The following is a 17819-nucleotide window of genomic DNA, read 5'->3' on the forward strand; positions in this document are numbered from 1 at the left end:
CATGCGCATGATCAGAGGTCAGGAAAACAGACCTTACGACAACAGGCTGACAGGCATGGGGCTCTTTAGCCTGGAAAAGTGCAGGCTCAGGGGTGATCTGATGGCCACCTATAAGTTTATCAGGGGTGACCACCAGGATCTGCGGGAACGTTTGTTCACCAGAGCACTCCAAGGGATCACGAGGTCAAATGGTCATAAACTACTGTGAGACCGTTTCAGGCTGGACATAAGGAAGAATTTCTTTACTGTCTGACCCCCCAAGGTCTGGAATAGTTTGCCATTGGAGGTGGTTCAAGCACCTATTCTGAACACCTTCAAGAGCAAATTGGATGCTTATCTTGCTGGGATCCTATGACCCCAGCTGACTTCCTGCCCTTTGGGCAGGGGGCTGGACTCAATGATCTTCCGAGGTCCCTTCCAGCCCTAATGTCTACAAAATCTATGAAAACTGTGACTTAATTTTGGGGAGGCCCGAGGTGGAAATTTCAGCCTTTTCTAAGAATGAAATGAGGGAAAATTGATTCTTTGCCCTTTTTAAAATCATTCTGGCATCTTTCCTTTGAGAACCTAAAGGCAAGGGTGGATTTGAGCCAAATTTGTTAAGAAGAAATACTTTTTTCCTACAACTTGAGATAAATCTGTAAATGTAAGCATTAATACATAGGAACTATCACCTCAGTCCTCCAAAGAAGAGAATGTGTTAGTTTGGGTTGTTTTATTGACCTGCATAAAAAAGCTTCCAACAATGGACTTTTCACTTTGATTACCACTGTTTTCCTTAGAAGATGATAGAAATATTCCTGAATAACTGGCTAGAATCCCAGTACTTACAGATCATCAGAACCCTTGATAATTGAACCCCAAACCTGTTTCCCTGATCAATTCTGCTTCACGCTTTATGTTCAGCCCAGATTAGAGAGAGTTTGTACTCAGTCCTCCTGTGGTAAGTGTGAAGGTGGAAACTTATATTAGAGGAAATGATTTCCAGTGGTAAAAGCATTGCTAGAATACAGCTGTGGCACTAAATCATAAATATTCCATGGGCTTACCTGATGCTAATCTGCCCTCCTTGCCATCCAATTGTCAGTATAGTGGGCTTTCCATTAATTGCTATTTAAATATCTTAAGTATGTTACAGAGACAATTGATTTTAAAAGCTTCAGCATCTATTGGCTTTCCACACGCAATAAGAGCTAATGGTTTTTCAAGTGTCGGTGCCTTAAGACCTGCATGGTTTAATGGGATGCATGCTACATAATGTTCATTGGGCTTAGTAAATTCACAAGGAAGGGTTATTACTACTCTGCAGCTCTGGTGTCACAGTCATCAAGAAAATGCAAACTGGACTCCTTATCTTGACAACATAGAGTGCTCTTCTCCCAGTATAATCAAAGGTAATATGCTTACTGACTCAAATGGGAGCAGAGTTAGCCCAACTTTAACCCCATTTTAGGGGTGGGGAGGAACCCTTTAAAAAACACATGCCAAATTTCTTATTTTTCAAGATTTTCTTTTTGCCAATTTTTTTGACTGTCCGGGTATGCAAAGCAAAAAAAGTTGAGGTGTGCAGAAATAACTGAATATTGGGTCTCTATGAGCATGTCTACAGGTGAATTTATGCATGCCTAAACTTGATGTGCCTTAGGCTAGGGCATATAAGGCAATTTAGGCACATGTCTTCACGTGCACTCCTTAAGGTGCCTTAACACAGCTCACTGGGCAAACGCATTTGTCACCTGCCCTGGGCAGCACCCTGAACAGCCACCCTGAAGATCATGGCTGCAGACCCAGGTGGTGCAGCCCAGTGCCAGCTGAGGGCATAAGAGCCACCAGTCCCCCTGGATGTGATTGTTGTGGCCCTGGCCCCGGCCCTGGCTATAACCCCATCCTCATGTTCCTGCCTCCCCGGTGTCGGCCAAGAGTGTGCTGAAGCTGAGCCTGCAGGGCCCCACACTGCTGCTGGGCACCACCAAAGAGAAGACGTGGCAAATACTGTTCTCCAAGGCACAGGTGCTGGAGCTGCTCTTAAGGTAGCTTCCTCATCAACTTACTACATCAAGGCATGGCAGGCGAGACTGCAAAGGGGAGAGACGGAGTTGACAAGGGGCATTAATGGGTAGAGGCCCATTAAGGCAGTTGCACCATGCTGGCACCTGTACAGATGCTTTACACCTAGCTCTTGCAGTAACGTGGTTTACTTTGTTTAGAGAAAATATTTTTTTTCATACTCCAAAAGTTCAAGAAACAAAAAGCAAAGGAAATGTGCCAGCTGGCTAACAGAGACTGTAAGTAGTATTGGACAAGCTCTAAATTAGCTTCATTGCCTCATTTTCAGGAGCTGGTCCATGTAAAGTGGGAGAGAGTGGATGGGGTCTGCTGCATGATGGCACTGCTGGGCACAACAGAAAGGTGCAGTAGACAGGCTCTTTGTGAACAGTGTGTGAGTGGCACCTACTAGCATTAGGCTTTGGGACAGAGGAAGAAAGCATTGCAACAGAGCATGGAAGCCTTAAATCATAGGGCCTTACATGCTTGCTATTGTGCACATAGTAAGAGATGCTTTCTATCCCCAGATAGCTTGATACCTACATAGAAAAGACAGATATAAGTGCTAGGAGAAAATATGTCATTATTTTCAGTTTTATAGATGGGCAACAGAGGCACACAGAGATTAGTTGGTTTGTCTGCAACCAAATAAAGCATCTAGCATGTGATTTGGGCCCAGGAGAATGAGTCTGAGGGTACAGGGTCACTGTTATCTCTAGGTCACCAGACTGGCATGGCTTCTGGCTGCTCTCAAAAGCCTCAGGCCACCACCTGAGCTTTGGGTTCACCAGTCATTTAATTATCTCTAGGACATAGATTGTAGGGTCTTCTCCATCTAGGGTATGTGGGATATGTTGGTTTTGAGATAAGATTAAGGTTAATCACTATCAGATTGTCCGTGGCTAATGTCCAATGTGTTGTTAAGTCTGGGGAAATGATAAACATGCCAGTGTGCCGAACTTCATGAGCTACCCCTCAGTCAGCCCTTTCCACCATTGCTCTGACATGGTTGCATTGCAAATGTCTCTCCATGGTGTGGCTGAAGATCATTCTCCTGGGCTGTGTAGCATTGCCAAGAGATAGTGGACTTGGTGGAAGAACAGGTTATCAAACCCCATCTCAGTTCAGCATATTACTAAATGATTCCTATTTCTTTCATCACAGCCTGGAACCTTAATAGAGTCATTCGGCAAATAAAAACTGCAGCTATACAGTATATTTCTTTCTGTTGACTACTCACCATTGCTGTTTGCCACAAGAAAGGGTTTGGGTCAGTTATGTGTATAATAAATGCTGCCAAGCAGAAAGGATTCTCTGCTTAACAACAGTTTTGCCCAAAATGTTAAAAGCTTATTCACTGTCATGTGTCAAACCTTGAAAATAATTGGCGTTTATAGGGAGAAGGCCATGCAACAGTGGTTGCCTGGGTGACTCCAGAGTCAAGAATGGCCATTTCAGTGGTGTTTCAATACCCTTTTTTTTCAGACAGACTGTATAATAACCATGTATGGCCACTGCTCCAATAAGCAAAACCATTGTTCTCATGGACTTGTTGCCAAGGCATTCCCAAAGCAAGAAACATTTTGGCTTTGCAGTGCTACATGGCTAGAATTTCAACGTTTCTCCCCCAGGATGTGACACAGATATCATGAAGAAAGAAACGCACAATACATCCCAAATCCTAGACACTGGAGATTAGGACAGTCCTTCCCTCTGCCCATGCAGGTTTGTTTCCTTCAGTATTTTTTGTGGCACCTTCTTCAGTCTAGATGTAAAAGGCAGAAGCCTTGGGATTTCCACTTCTTCTCTAGGGAAAATGATTGCACAATCTGACAGATCTGATTGTTGGGAAGCTTGCTGGATGTATCCTTTTCTCACGTGGTTGTTTTAGATAATGAAAGAAAAGGAAGAAGGGAAAGGTTCCTCCTTCACATGTTTTAATTATACCTCCTCAGCATCCCCAAATAGTCAGACCAGATTCACAGGTGGATTTGATGCACACATGCTTCTACCATGCTCAGTGCATTCATCACACATTTTAGATTCCTGCATTTTCCTCTCAGTCTTCTGTCTCCACCATTCCCTCCAGCCTCTGATTTTTAATACAACACCTTGTATTTTGGTATGAACTTTTATTTCTACCCAAGAGAACTTTTACAATCTTTTCTCCAATGCCTAATGAATGCTGTTTGTGCCCAAAAGCTTGCAATTAAAGATCGTTATTTTTTTTTGCAAAAATCTAATTGGTTTAATAGGTGATATCACCTTTACCATGAGTCCTGATTTCTTTTACCTTTGACTACAGCATTCAGATGCATAGGTGAAAGTAGGAGACTGTGTCTTGATACCTGCCAGCTCTTCGGCAAATAAGTTCTAAATTAGGTTCCTTTGGATTTTTCCATAAGGACAGACCCCTTTTTATGTATCATATGCTTTTCTGTTTGTGTTTATGGGTGATGCATTGCTGTAAATATGTGTGAAAAGATAAGAAAGGGCATGGATTGAGAATAGAAGAGCGGTAAGGACAGACTCCTATGGGAGCATGCAGAAGACGGGAGAAAACAGGAGAGGCTGGAGTACTGGGAAGAGACACTGGATAGAGGCATGCCCTACTGTGAACATGCAGAGGGAGGGAAGATCCATTTCAAAATGGGGTGTATTAAGGGAAGCAACAGCAGTGAAAGGGAATGAGGATGGGGTCCTGGTCTCAATATTTTTCCAGGAAGAGATCATTAAAGCCTTTGCAATTAATTATTTCAATGGAGGTGAGAAACAATAATGAAAGGGAGCTTGAGGCAATACCATAGTTGTAAATGAGAATTCAGAGAGCTGAAAGGGGGTAGGGGTAACAAGCATGAGGGAAGTATATTTTATTCATGTTTTTGGTAAGGTGGTGGATATCAGAATGTCATTTCACTTGATAAGAAGGGAAACGAATGGAAGTAAGAAACTGAAGAGAAGGTTGTTCCTGTTGGCGAATCCAAGATGTGGTAAGAATTGGGGTTGCTATGGCCAGTGAAAGGCAAGACATCTTCATACTGGTAGTGGAAGAATGGTGGAAAACATTTCTGTATCAAAAACTTATAGATGTGACTTCAGCTAGACCTGGTCTCACCCACTAAAATGAAGTGCCTGAAGGTATAGGGCAAAAAAAAAAAATCAGCCTGATTTGCAAAAAAGGAAGATGCAACTATAAGAAGAGGGAAACACTGGAACGGGATAGCAAATGGATTCGCCTTCCTTGGACGGTTCTTAGAGCAGGCAAAACTTGATCTTGGTTCAGTACAAAAAATTGAATGAGCTAATCTTTTGGTATCCTTTCTGGCCCTGCATTTCTATGGGTTTTCATCATTCTCACGGGGAATGTAAAAGCCTAGTTTCACTCAGTTTTATGGTGGCTTTTAAGCTGCACTTATTTGACTCTTTGCAAGCAGCCTTGGCAATATACAGTGCTAACCTTGGTCAGACCCAACGTTAGCACTGGATCTCAGTGTTATGTCGTGACCCTTTGGCACAATTGAGAAGGAATCAGCATCGAAAGAGCTGCTTCATCCCCCATCATTGCCAACATCACTTGACACAAGTAATTGAGACCGGATGAAGTAATTGGCTGAATTAAACAAAAGCAAACGTGTTGATCCCAACTGCAGTAGCCCTAAATCCAGTAAGGAAACAAGTTTTAAATTTCCCCTGCCCTCATGCTGATGAGCACATTTTTCACATCTCTTAGCATCCATTTACAGAGTAATTGCTACTGTTGAATTTCCATCCGACTGTGCCAGGTGAGAGAGTTCAATGATTAAATCACACTGCTGCTCTCAATTTGAAAGGCCTGTGCAAAAGCAAATGCACTCTGTTTTTCATTTCTACTGATACTTCACTTACCAGGCCCCTTCCCTATCTGGATGTCTGTGGGCATATAGGTAGAGAGTATAGTTTGTGCCTACATTTTCCTACCTGAGGTTGACAAGTCTGGCACTGAACAGGTGGCTTAGCATATGGAAACTCAGGCTTATTTTTCTATACATTTCCACAGGTGGGGGAAAACAATGTTAAGGAAAATCAAAAGTCTGCTGCCCCTGTAAGTATGTCGTCCTGTTGCTTGATAGTTTGAACTTCTTGCATTGGGCAGGCACCAGCAGGTATACAATTGGTGATTACTTATACACTCGTCCTTCCCTTGACTTTCCACCCTTGGGTTACTAAACTTGTACATTCACTCACAGTTTCATCATTGATGCAGACAACTCGATTTCTACAGAGCAATAATCTTTAGTAGACCATGCCGTGTGCCACACTGTCTCCCTACGACTGACTCTCTCATAACCCCTAAGTAACCTTTGAAAAGATTTTCTCCACAAACTGTGTAGCAAATCCTATTTGAGATTAGCTCTTGTGGTCTCTTTCCACTCACTCGTATTTAAAGAAAGCCCAAGGTCCTTATCCCCATTCTTGGTCACAGCACTAATCGTCAGCCTTTAGTTCTTTAGCTACTTCATTTTCTTTCTGCCATCTGTGGCTAGTCCACAGGAGACCTACAAAGGATTATGGGAAATGGATAGATGAGGACTTTCAGAGGGCATTGGATAGCAGCAGTCACGTGCAACTGTAATCACAAGAGCCTTCGTTGTTATTCAGTGTAGATGTGGTTGTTACAGAGACATCTAATTACTAAACTAGGAATTTAAATCCACAGTGTTAGAAAAATGATCTGATTTTAACGAGTGAGCAAAGAATGCTCTGTGTGCGTGTGTGCGTGTGCATGTGTGTGTGTATGTGGTGTGACTGCTTGTTTAGGCTTGAACTAGCTGTATATTCCTCGACGGATAGCTTGGAGAGGAAAAATCCATTGTGTGTTCTACAGAAAAGTATTTATATAATGCAAGTTGAAAAGACATTTTGAAATAATATTTGCTTAGCCTAGGTATGATAAGTGGAGACTGCAGCTGTTTGTCCAAGAAAGCAAATTCAATATCTGAACGAAACTGGGACACACAGTATATATTGGTCTAGAGAAGGGAAGCCACAGTAATCTTATAGCCATTGGGCATACCTCATAGTAAAGGCCTCAGATTTATTAACCTTCTTGGTGAGCTGCAAAACCCGTCTGTTTGATTTCTCCCTCCCTCTCCCCCACCCTTTTTTGTTCATATGTCCACACTCAGATTGTTTGAGATAAATCAAGGAAATTTGTCCATCCTCATGTTGTGAGATTTATCATATAGAACGGATGCCCAGAACACTACATGGAGGCCAGGGGTATATTTTAAAACACTGAATATATAAATAATATGCCAGCATGCCAGAAAACGACAGAGAGAATGCTTTGGGAACCAGCTCACAAATTTACCTCTCAAATGAGAGAGCGAGCAGAGCAAGGGTGGAAATTCCTTTTGGCCAACTTAAGGGAAACGGCGTGGGAGACTGCAGTCCTTCTCCACTGAGATGCAGGCAAGACATTGGCATATTCAGCATCCTAAATCTCCTGTGACTGCAGGGGCTTGTATAAGCAAAACCAGGGAATCTTTATATATATGTGTGTGTGTGTGTGTATTTTAGAGGATTATATATTAGGTTACATTTTATTTATATGTGTGTGTGTGTATAATGTAATCTAATATATATAATAGAGAAAGATTATATTATATAGAGAGATTATTATATTAGATTACGTATATATAGCTAATATTTCATAGATTTCATAGACATTTGGGCTGGAAGGGACCTTGGAAGATCATCGAGTCCAGTCCCCTGCCCAAAGGGCAGGAAGTCAGCTGGGGTCATAGGATCCCAGCAAGATAAGCATCCAATTTACTCTTGAAGGTGTTCAATGTAGGTGCTTGAACCACCTCTGATGGCAGGCTGTTCCAGATCTTGGGGGCTCGGCCACTAAAGAAGTTCTTATACACACACACACACACACACACACACACACACACACACACACACACACACACACACACACAAATAAAATATATATATTAGCTATATATACATAATCTAATATAATAATCTATAATAAATATATATATTTCACAAAAAACCTATATGTAAATGGTGTGTGGTGTATTTTTTTTCCTAGTTCTTGGGAGAAAGTGGGAGAGTTAGAGTGAGAGCTCATGTGTGTGCATGTGTGTGTGTGTGTGTGTGTGTCTGTGTAATATAAGCATCTCTCTCTCTCTCTAAAGATAGCACATGCAAAATGGCAGCATATGCTGTATGTCTGCGACAAAGTGGGAAACTACACAGCAGTGGGGTACATGGATGGCAGCGTTGTCAAATGCACCCACAGTTTATGACTATTTAGACCAAGTGCATGATCATTATACACAAAATGGTTTTATTTTGAAATTGCCAATAGTTTCCAAAAAACCCTCCTGTGTGCACGCACATGTATTATATATACTTTTTTTTAAAGCTCCTGCTATCTGCAATCTATTTTCCACTTTTCAGTTTTCTAGTAGACTTGGCTTCATTTTAAGGTTGGCTGTCTGTAGACTATGTCTGGGGTGTTTCTTCCTGAGGTAAGCTGTGTTTTATCCTTTTGTATCTGGGCTCCTCTGATGCCAAGACGATAGGTTTGGCAGAAGAATCTGTGGAGAAAAAAGGCTTGGATCATGCTCAGGGTTTCAAAGGGCTCTTGACCTGTGCTCTTGGAGGCCACGGCACTTGTCATCTCTATTAATAGAAGATTAAAGAGCATGGATGAAGCAGCAAGCTAAACACGCATGGTGATAAAAGCACTGAACTATAGGAAGAGTCAGGCTGGAAGAGTCATTGGCCTTGATACTACTGGAAAGGAGCTACGGCCCTGCAATGTGAGACAGATCTGCTGGGGACAGAGGGAACTGTTTAAAATGTATGCCAGATTAGCTACTGCATGCTAACACAGGTGTAGATGGCTTACTGTGGAGTAACACTGTGTGTGTGGACTGGCTTGGGACTACCTTTAGTCCCAAGTCAGTCCACACACAGCGTAAATGCACTTTAATGCCTGCATGTGTAGACACTGGCCTATTCCTGCTTACTGCGCAGTAATTTAGCACTCAGTAAATTTAAGCCGGCATAAATGCATGTGTAGACATGCCCCATAACTGGAAGACAGGACAGCAGGAGAGAATGAGAACGGAGGAGCTGGAAGGTAGCGGAGAGAACCGAGAGACGGGGACGTGGGGAAGATGAAGGATGACTGTGCAGGAGGATAGAAGTGATGGAAGGAGAAAAGAAAAGCTGAACTGGGAGAGGAGGAAAGGGGATGAGGGAAGGGACGGTTGGTTGCATGTGGAATGGTAATTGCTGGAGTGGCAGCTCACACGGTGACCGTTGGGGACTTTGCATTTACACAAAATGAATACATGTAAATGTTAAGGAAATGGTTCCAGGGCTTTTGTTGACCTTTTTGGAAGCAAGGGGATGGGGGTGACATGAGCCTTACTGCACAGTTAGAGGAATGGGGAAGAGGGTGTTATCACAGTGGACTGCTGTTTTAATCAGACCTCTCCCTGCCTTAGCTAAGCGCAACGGATGATCTGATGCTAGAGAGTTAACTCGAGGAACAGAGCTGGTTTAGACAGAGGCTTCAGACATATTACCCATTGTGCCTGGTACAAAAGCACAAAATATCACAGATGTGACCTTATCTCTGCAAAGATAAGCCTGCTTAGCTTTTCTTTGGGGAAGTGAAGTATTTGTCATTTGGTTTGACTGGCAGGTATATTGCATATTTATTTATGTCCTTCTGTGCCATATCTGTCACTGGCTCAATATTTTACCATTGTGGCTTTTCAAAAATGGCAAAAGCTGAGGAATAAAACTGCACCATGATGTATCGAGCACCTCTTCCAATGCTTTTTTGCATTCTAATGGAGCAGAGGGCACGATGCTTTCGACTCCTGAAGGCTGGTGTGGTGAAAAAAAGGGGAAAAAAAACCACAGGTAAAATCAATTAGGAAACAATCAGAATGAAATGGGAATTTTTGAGCATTACAAGCAACGTGGAAAAGAGGTGAGAAGGTTCACTGACCATCGTAAAGTCGGCTGGCGTCCACCCATCCAAGGACAGCGCGTCTCGGAACCGACTGAATTGGATGAAAAGATTTATATTTTTTTTCATGTTTAGATTTTTAAATTAAATCAAGTAGTTTGCTTTCAGTGCACATATCTATCAAATGTCCTTGCATCTGAATCGGAAACTATGCAAGGATACATGTGCTTTCCCCTTCCTTCAGAACAGACTGGAATCTCTTACACAACGTCTCTGAACTGAAATGTACCCCCGAGTACATAACTAGACCTTCACGTTGCGCCCTCAAGGTGAGCACAATGGAGTTGTTTCAGCCCAATGCAGCAAGCATCCCCATAGAAGACCCCCTGGCCTCCTCTCTGGAGATCCTGAGCAAGTGACGGCTATTGCAGGTGTCCCAGCTGATTTCTGAAGCCACAAGAGTGCACAGGAAGCAAGATGGTCTCTCTAGCAGCCAAAGCGCCGGTGGAGTCAGGACCTTGCAATGCCTGACGTGGGAAAGAGAAGCCAGTGCAGGGATGCAATGTGCTGCCTGCCTTTGACACCTGGGAAGTTCGGCACAGTGCTTAGGAGCTTTCCTGAATTAAATTAGGAGCATTTCCGGAATATGACTTTCATTTTTGCCCAAGAGAACTTCTACAATCTTTTCTCTGATGCCTGATGAAGGGTGTTTGTGCCCAAAAGCTTGCAATTACAATTTTTATTTATTTTGCAAAAATTTTGTAGGTCTAATAAAAGATATCATCTCTACCAGAAGTCCTGATTGCCTTTTCCTCTAGACCAATATGGCTACAACCTGGATACCTGACATATGGAAGATACTGAATTTTAGCCAATTTTTAAAAATTAAATCTTCATATTTTCCCAAGCAGGAAGCAACTGTGACCACCTGAAACCTGAGATCCTGCTCCTGCCTTTGTTTCAAGGTAATTTGCATCATCACAGAGCTTCACAGGAAGTGAGAGGCTCCATACCAGCTATGAACTGCCTGCCCAGAGGAGTTTTCCATCTCTTGACTCCTCTGTGAAATCCTATGAAATAAGAACTTTCATTTCTGCCCAGGAGAATTTTTACATTTTTTTCTTCAGTGCCTGATGAAGGGCATTTGTGCCCAAAAGCTTACAATGAAAGATTCTTTTTTTTGCAAAAATCTTGTTGGTCCAATAGAAGCTATCATCTCTACTATGAGCCCTGTTCACCTTTTCCTGAATTAAAGCCATGAATGAGCAGCTATGTTCCCCCCACACTAGAGCTGTTATGACAAAGTGCTGGGCGGCATTTCTCTCCTCCTAGCACCCTGGCTACTGTCAGAGTCTGAACCTGGTAAAACAAGGGTCTTAAACTGATCTGGCCTTACAGGCCAGGTGAGTGGCACAGGACCAATTTGCAGGCTTGATTGGGCCCATGGACCCCCCGCCTTCCCCCAGCCCCATTTCCACACGCCGGGTCCACTGCATGCGGTACCCGTTCTGGCTGCTCCAGCCAGTCCGGGTCCCACACTGCATGTGTGGGCACCATGTGTATGGGCACAAGTCCTGGAGTGGGTGGCATGTGCGATGCAGCATGGCTGGGGTGGGCACTGAGTGTAGCATGGGTCCTGGAGCAGCCAGAGCAACACGCAGTGCCTGCCTGGCCAGATGCTGATGCACCTGCTCCTGGAGCCACACTGCTCAGGGCGTCTGATGAAGTATGCCTGACTGGGCCTAGCACTTGAGCCATCACACCTGCCTCCGATTCCTGGCTAATGAGAGTGCCCTAGTTTTCCGTGGAGGTGAGCAATCATGCCGCTCCCCCTTTTTAAGCACACCTCAGCTTTGGCTGTTCCTGACTCTGGCCTTAGATCTCCTCTAGACCTAGGCACGAGCTCTCTGACCCCTGGTTTCTGATCTCAGCTCACTTCTCAGATGAAAACTCTTGGATTTTGACTCTCAGTCCTCGTGGAAGTTGGTCCTCATGTTCTCAGCACTCCCGCCATGCTAGACCCGGAGAGTTTGGTAACCTGTGCTCCCACCTTGCTGACCCCCTAGCTGCTCCTAGAGGCCTACCCACTGGATCAGCTGATTATGTCCTGCCTGAACCCTTACAACATCACATGTGGTGCCTCCCTGCTGATCTGAGACTGTGGCACGCATGGGCCTCACTCCAGCCAGTCCAGGACCCATGCCGCATATGGTGCCTGTGGTTGGTGCGTGCAGCATGGGTCCTGGACCAACTGCAGTAGGCACCATGTGCAACATGTCTTGGACCAGGCAGGGCAGGGATACCAGAGTGGCTGGAATAGGTGCTGTGTGTGGTGCATGTCCTAAACCTTGACCATGGGATCTGGTTGGCATGCACTGTGTGTGGGTCAGCTCAGACCCAGGGCCAGCACCAGGGGCCAAACAACAGAGCTCTCTGGGCTGGATCTGCCCCATGGGCCATATCTTTGACATCCCTAAGCCATTGCTACAGACCCGGTCTTGTGTGTCAGGGCTGTAACAGATTCAGATTCTCTGTAAATCAGAAAACAGGTTCAGGCATGTAGGACATGCTGACCAGTGTGAAATACTGCCACACCAGTTACAGGTACAGCACTGACGCACTCAGAGTAAAGACAGTGAAAGATCGGCATTGGTTTTACCAACCTGCATCAGATCCCATGAAGTTTCTCACACTGCTTGGTAGTCCAGAAATACAGAAACAAAATCATCTTAAATCAACACTTAATATCTTGCACTATGGGTAATTCAGGCTCAGTACTAGAACTTGGCAAAACATTGGGGAACTACTATTTGTTTCTTAAACGAGCATCCACCTTCCTAGCACAGCTTTAGGTTCGATTATAGCGTAAATTGAGATGGCCAAAGCAGTTTTATTATAAGATACTGAGCAAGAGAAAAGTCTCTTCCTATACAGCTGAAATGCAAGATATTTGCCTTTTGAGTAACACCTTAGTGGTGTGTTGTTTCAGGTAGCAAATCTCTGCAGTGTAGCAATGCTTTTGAACTGCAGCACATTACTGGTAGCTTCTCTAGGGTACGCTGTAATCTTTAACCTGACCCAATAGATCAAATAGGTGAACCATGCAGGATCCCTGCTGGGGAAGAGTCCTTGGTGGGATTTTCCAATGAAGTATTCCCCTGGAAATCTTCCCTCATCCAGTAGGTAAAAAAGAGATTCTGCTTTAAACTGGGGAGGAAAAATGTGAAGTATGTCTCACGCCACCAGTAGCCCAGTGCTACAGGGAACTCATGTTGGACATGAGACCTCTTTTAAAATCCTCACTTTGCTTTATCAGAAGCAGGGATTTGAAAACAATTGTCCTACAACCCAGGAGAGTCAGTTATCATGGGAAATCACTGATACAGGATACATGTCTAACTCCAGAGAGAGTCCACCACTGAGAATCCTTAGGGGAAATATAGACTTAATTATGTGATGGGGGGAAGACCCCCTCTTCTTTCCCCTCTTCATGTGGTGGTTGGGGGGAACCCCCCAGTATCAGTACAGCATAGGTGGCTACTGGCCAGGCATGCTATCTTATGCCAGCATTTCTCTTACTCGTGCACTGTAAAGGGAAGGTTGGTCCTTGATCCACCAACATACCGTGGACCCCATTAGGCAGCAGCGTGCCGGAAAGCTAAGTAGCACCTTTGTGAATCTCTCTGCCTGCGTTCCCCATCTTTGAATGTCATTCCCTTCCTGCAATGATAAAAATATTTCCGGTAATGTCTGTGTGTGTCTGGATACCATAATGAGTGGAGCTGTAAATACCTAGCTGGCTTACAGATATATCTATTTAGCTGTTTTCTACCGTGCTTGTTCCAGTTGCCTCTGAGTGTCTAAAACATCTGGGGAATACAGCTGATTTCCAAATGTAAATCTCAGCACTAAGTCCCAGAAGGAAACCAAATGTATAACTTAATGTAATGCCTCACTCTGGGCTGAGCCTTCCAGTGCCGATGCGCTAACCAACATCTAGCCACTGCATACTAATGAGATCTGCAGTGATGACATTTTAGAGTCAACTTTCAATAAGCAGTTTTCCTTTTTCTGATGTATCCCCCCTCCTAAAATGGGCCCATTTGTGCAAATTGCAAGCAGCCCATTTGGAGTCCAACAATTTTGATACAGTCAAGGGAGAGCAAGGTAGTGCTTTTATGGAGTGAGCTATCAGGTAGATACATATTTGACACAAAGTGTGCTGAGTTATCAAGTTTCTCCAAGGGCAATCATATATCTTGTGTATCCAGAGCCAAATTATATTTGACATTTCATTTAAAGCCCAAGACATCTTGATGCTAACACAGGGTATGAGTGCTAAGGCAGGAGGGCAGGCAGCTTGACAGAATGGATGTTTCTCTTCCTATCTTACTTGTCCAAGCCTCAGACACGGTCTAATCTCCACCCCCCATTACCCTATATTCCAGCCACATGAAAATCCTTGATTAATCTCTCTGTTAAAATGATGCTCCCTCCCAGTTACATTCTGTCTGACAATGCTAACGGGGCTGCATCTGGGCTATTTGGGAGGCTGTGCTGAAATCTGCATTATTTATGCTGTTAGTAGCACAGAAACATTTCTTTGTATCCAGAGGTTCCATTTAAAATGTGGACATTTGCACACAGTGCAGCTATGAGAGCAATTCTTGACTCTGTCGCTTTGAAAAAGGAGCTATTTTGTCAAGGGGTTATTTCTGCCGGCTTCTACTCCTGCCCTCTTACTTCAGTTACACTCGGCCTTATTACAGACATGTGGAAGGGGTGGTGGCAGAGTGGTTACAGGGTGCATCTACATGTGCGTTATTGTGCTGTCCTAATATGCAGTAGCGAAAGTGCATGCTTTTTAAGTGATGCTCAATGTGCGGTAGCCTATTTTACTGCTCAGGATTGTATTTGCATTTTTTTTACGTGATGCTTTAACGCACAGTAAAATAGTCTACTGTGCATTAAAGCACATGTGTAGATGCACCTACAGTGTTTTACCTTAGGCCCTGACATGTGAGTGTGAACCTGGCTATCAAAAAGCTATCCCTGATCACCCCAGTTATGAATGGAAATCTGTTTATCAGGCTGAGAACCAAAGACTGGTCACATAACTCCCTTGTCTATCGCTGGCTATAGTACTTTCGAGTGGCCTAGGCTTGAAATGGGCCTCGGATTATGAGTGTTTAGTCCACTGATATTGTTTTAAAGACAAGGGTAAGCTTCCAGGCTGAGGAGTACTTGTGTATTGCAACAGGTGTGCAAAGGTCAGTCAAATGTATGCCCCCATCTTTCCCATAGGTTTAGACCTGTCCAATTGCTGAGCTGGTCACTGGCATCAACTCTAATGGATTCATGGCTCCTCTGTTTTACTCAGCTGCCAACAGGCCATTTGAGAGGTGGGGTATCACTAGGTTGGAAGAGTGAACCAGCCACGTCTTAGCACCCGGGTGCAATAATCATTTTGAAATCAGTAGCAACTTAACTGGATTTGCTGAAAGTGGAAATAAGACAGGAATGCCCTAGTGTCATGTTGATCTCTGCAGACAACGCAGCAAAATAAGGCCCTCCGTTATCTTTGTTTTCTCCGTTTGTTCTAGGCATTTTGTAACACAATTATTTTTGGTCTGTTCCACCATGCCTTGTTGGTACTGGGGTGGATATCATTTTATGCTGCCTGGTTATTATGAAGGTCTATTTTTTTATGATTAGATATGATTAGATATATTGTTCATGGCAGCAAATGCTATTGCTTAGGTTGAGAAGGCCCTTTATACATGTTTGTATTGTTTCTTTCATTATATTTTTATTTCACGTGTCACGGGCAGGCACATCTCATACATCTTAATTACATGATTATCTCCCAACAAGTAGCTATCCTTCCTGTCTCTGTGGCAAGGAAAAAGATGGGGCAGTGGGGAGTTGGAATATGAGTATATATGGAAATAGAGGAAGTCACACCTCATATCAAATTGTTTTCACATTTCCTTCTGTATTGATTTTTCAAAAGATGATTATTGTGGCTGTACTGCAAGCTGCTCTCATTAGGAACCCATTGATTGTTAAACCTCATTATTGTTCCAAATGTTGAAATTGGAAGGGAATAGATAAGGAAAAAATTTAAGGCCGATATTTGATTAGTGTAATGTTTGTTAATTGTGCTCTTTGGGCACTTCTCTGGTGATTATTTTTTAAAGCTCCAAAATTAATTATCCTCTTTACACAATGACCTCCTTGCCTTTAATAAGGTCAAAGAAGGAATGGATGTCCTTTTCCATCATAAAAAGCATCCTGGGATTGATTGAAATGATGAAAGCCCATTCGACTTTTTTACTGCAAAACGGATGTGCTTCTAACAGCAGCCCCCACTGATTTCTGCTGCAAACTGAAGAAGCACCATCATTAATTTAGCAACGGTACTAAACATCACACAGTCTATTGGACTGTATCCTTCTGTTCAAAAGCTCCTTCTTCACCTGGCTACTTGAGCAGACAGGGGGAGATGTGTGAAAGTACAGCTAATACTACTGTGAGTTCAGTTTTCACGGGCAGATGAAGTTTGTTTGCCCATCTTTCCACTCAGCGGGCACGTCTACATGCTCATTAATGCACCGTAGATGCTGTGCATTTAGTTTAGCACTTCCTTAATAAAAGACTAACTAAATGCGCAGTACCTAAAGTTACTGTGCATTAGTGCCAGTGCAGTTATTTCGTGATGCTTACTGAGCATTAGCCTAATAACACAGTGCAGTAGGCTATTAGCACGGTTTTTGCCGTGACACACTACTGCACCGTGTTATTAGGCCTCATGTAGATGCACCCTCTGGTGGAAAATACGGGTTTTACCCTAGTTCTTTATTCAGCACAGCAGGTAGCATGAGATGATGTTCTTCAGGGTAAGTTTTTATTTTGTTCCTGGCACAGTGGGGTTGTTTGGTCCCAAGCCTGCCCTGCAGTCTCTTTCTGCCCACGTGTGCCAGCTCTGGAAATGTGGCCCGGAAGGTGTGTCCTGTGGTGATGCTCAAGCATGCCAAGGAGAGAGATCTTCAGAGCAGTTCTGGCAGGCTCTGCACAACATTTCCAGCATTGGTGGGTGGCAGCAAAAGTGAGCGGGCAGGGTGTGCTCAGCAGGGGTGTAACTAGCAATATGGGTGCCCTGGGCAGAGATGCTGTTGAGTGCTTTCCCCTTCCATCAGTAAAAAAAAAAAAATCACTCCTGCCTCAACATGTATGGCTGACCATACAGCACTGAAAGCAGTTGGATTGCAGCACGCTAAAACAGAGCAAATATTTTCAAAACCTTGAGAGTTAAAGGAGATTGAGGCTGAGAACTCGCCGTGAACCGTGCAGCAGCTGCATTTCATGAAAGAATGGAGCTGGCAAGGACTAGGACAGTCGGAGCCAACCTTTGTGGCAGGCAAAGCAGCCCCACACCCTTACCATGTGCTTTTCCAGTCCCCTTCCTCTGCCCGATCTGCAGCTCTGCTTTCTGCCCCCCTGCTCCGTGCTTCCTGTCTGATCTCCTGCTCTGCCTTCTGCCCTATCTGCAGCTGTGCTGCCTGCCCCCTTCCCCATCTACTGTGTGCCACGCACAGAGGCTGCTCTCTGACACAGGTCAGCCGCCCCCGGGACTAGGAGACTTTTGAGCCTTTGATGGGAAAACAACTAGTCTCTTCCAGGAGCTGTCGCTGGTGCTCTCTGCCTGGAGCAGATGCCTCAGGGCTGGCTCTTCATGCAGGGGTTGCTAATGCAGTGGGGCTGGCTCATGCTATGCAACTGGTGGAAG

The sequence above is a fragment of the Gavialis gangeticus genome, unplaced genomic scaffold, assembly GCF_001723915.1.
Source record: "Gavialis gangeticus isolate Ggan-Ray unplaced genomic scaffold, GavGan_comp1, whole genome shotgun sequence".
In the NCBI taxonomy this organism is placed as follows: Eukaryota; Metazoa; Chordata; order Crocodylia; family Gavialidae; genus Gavialis; species Gavialis gangeticus.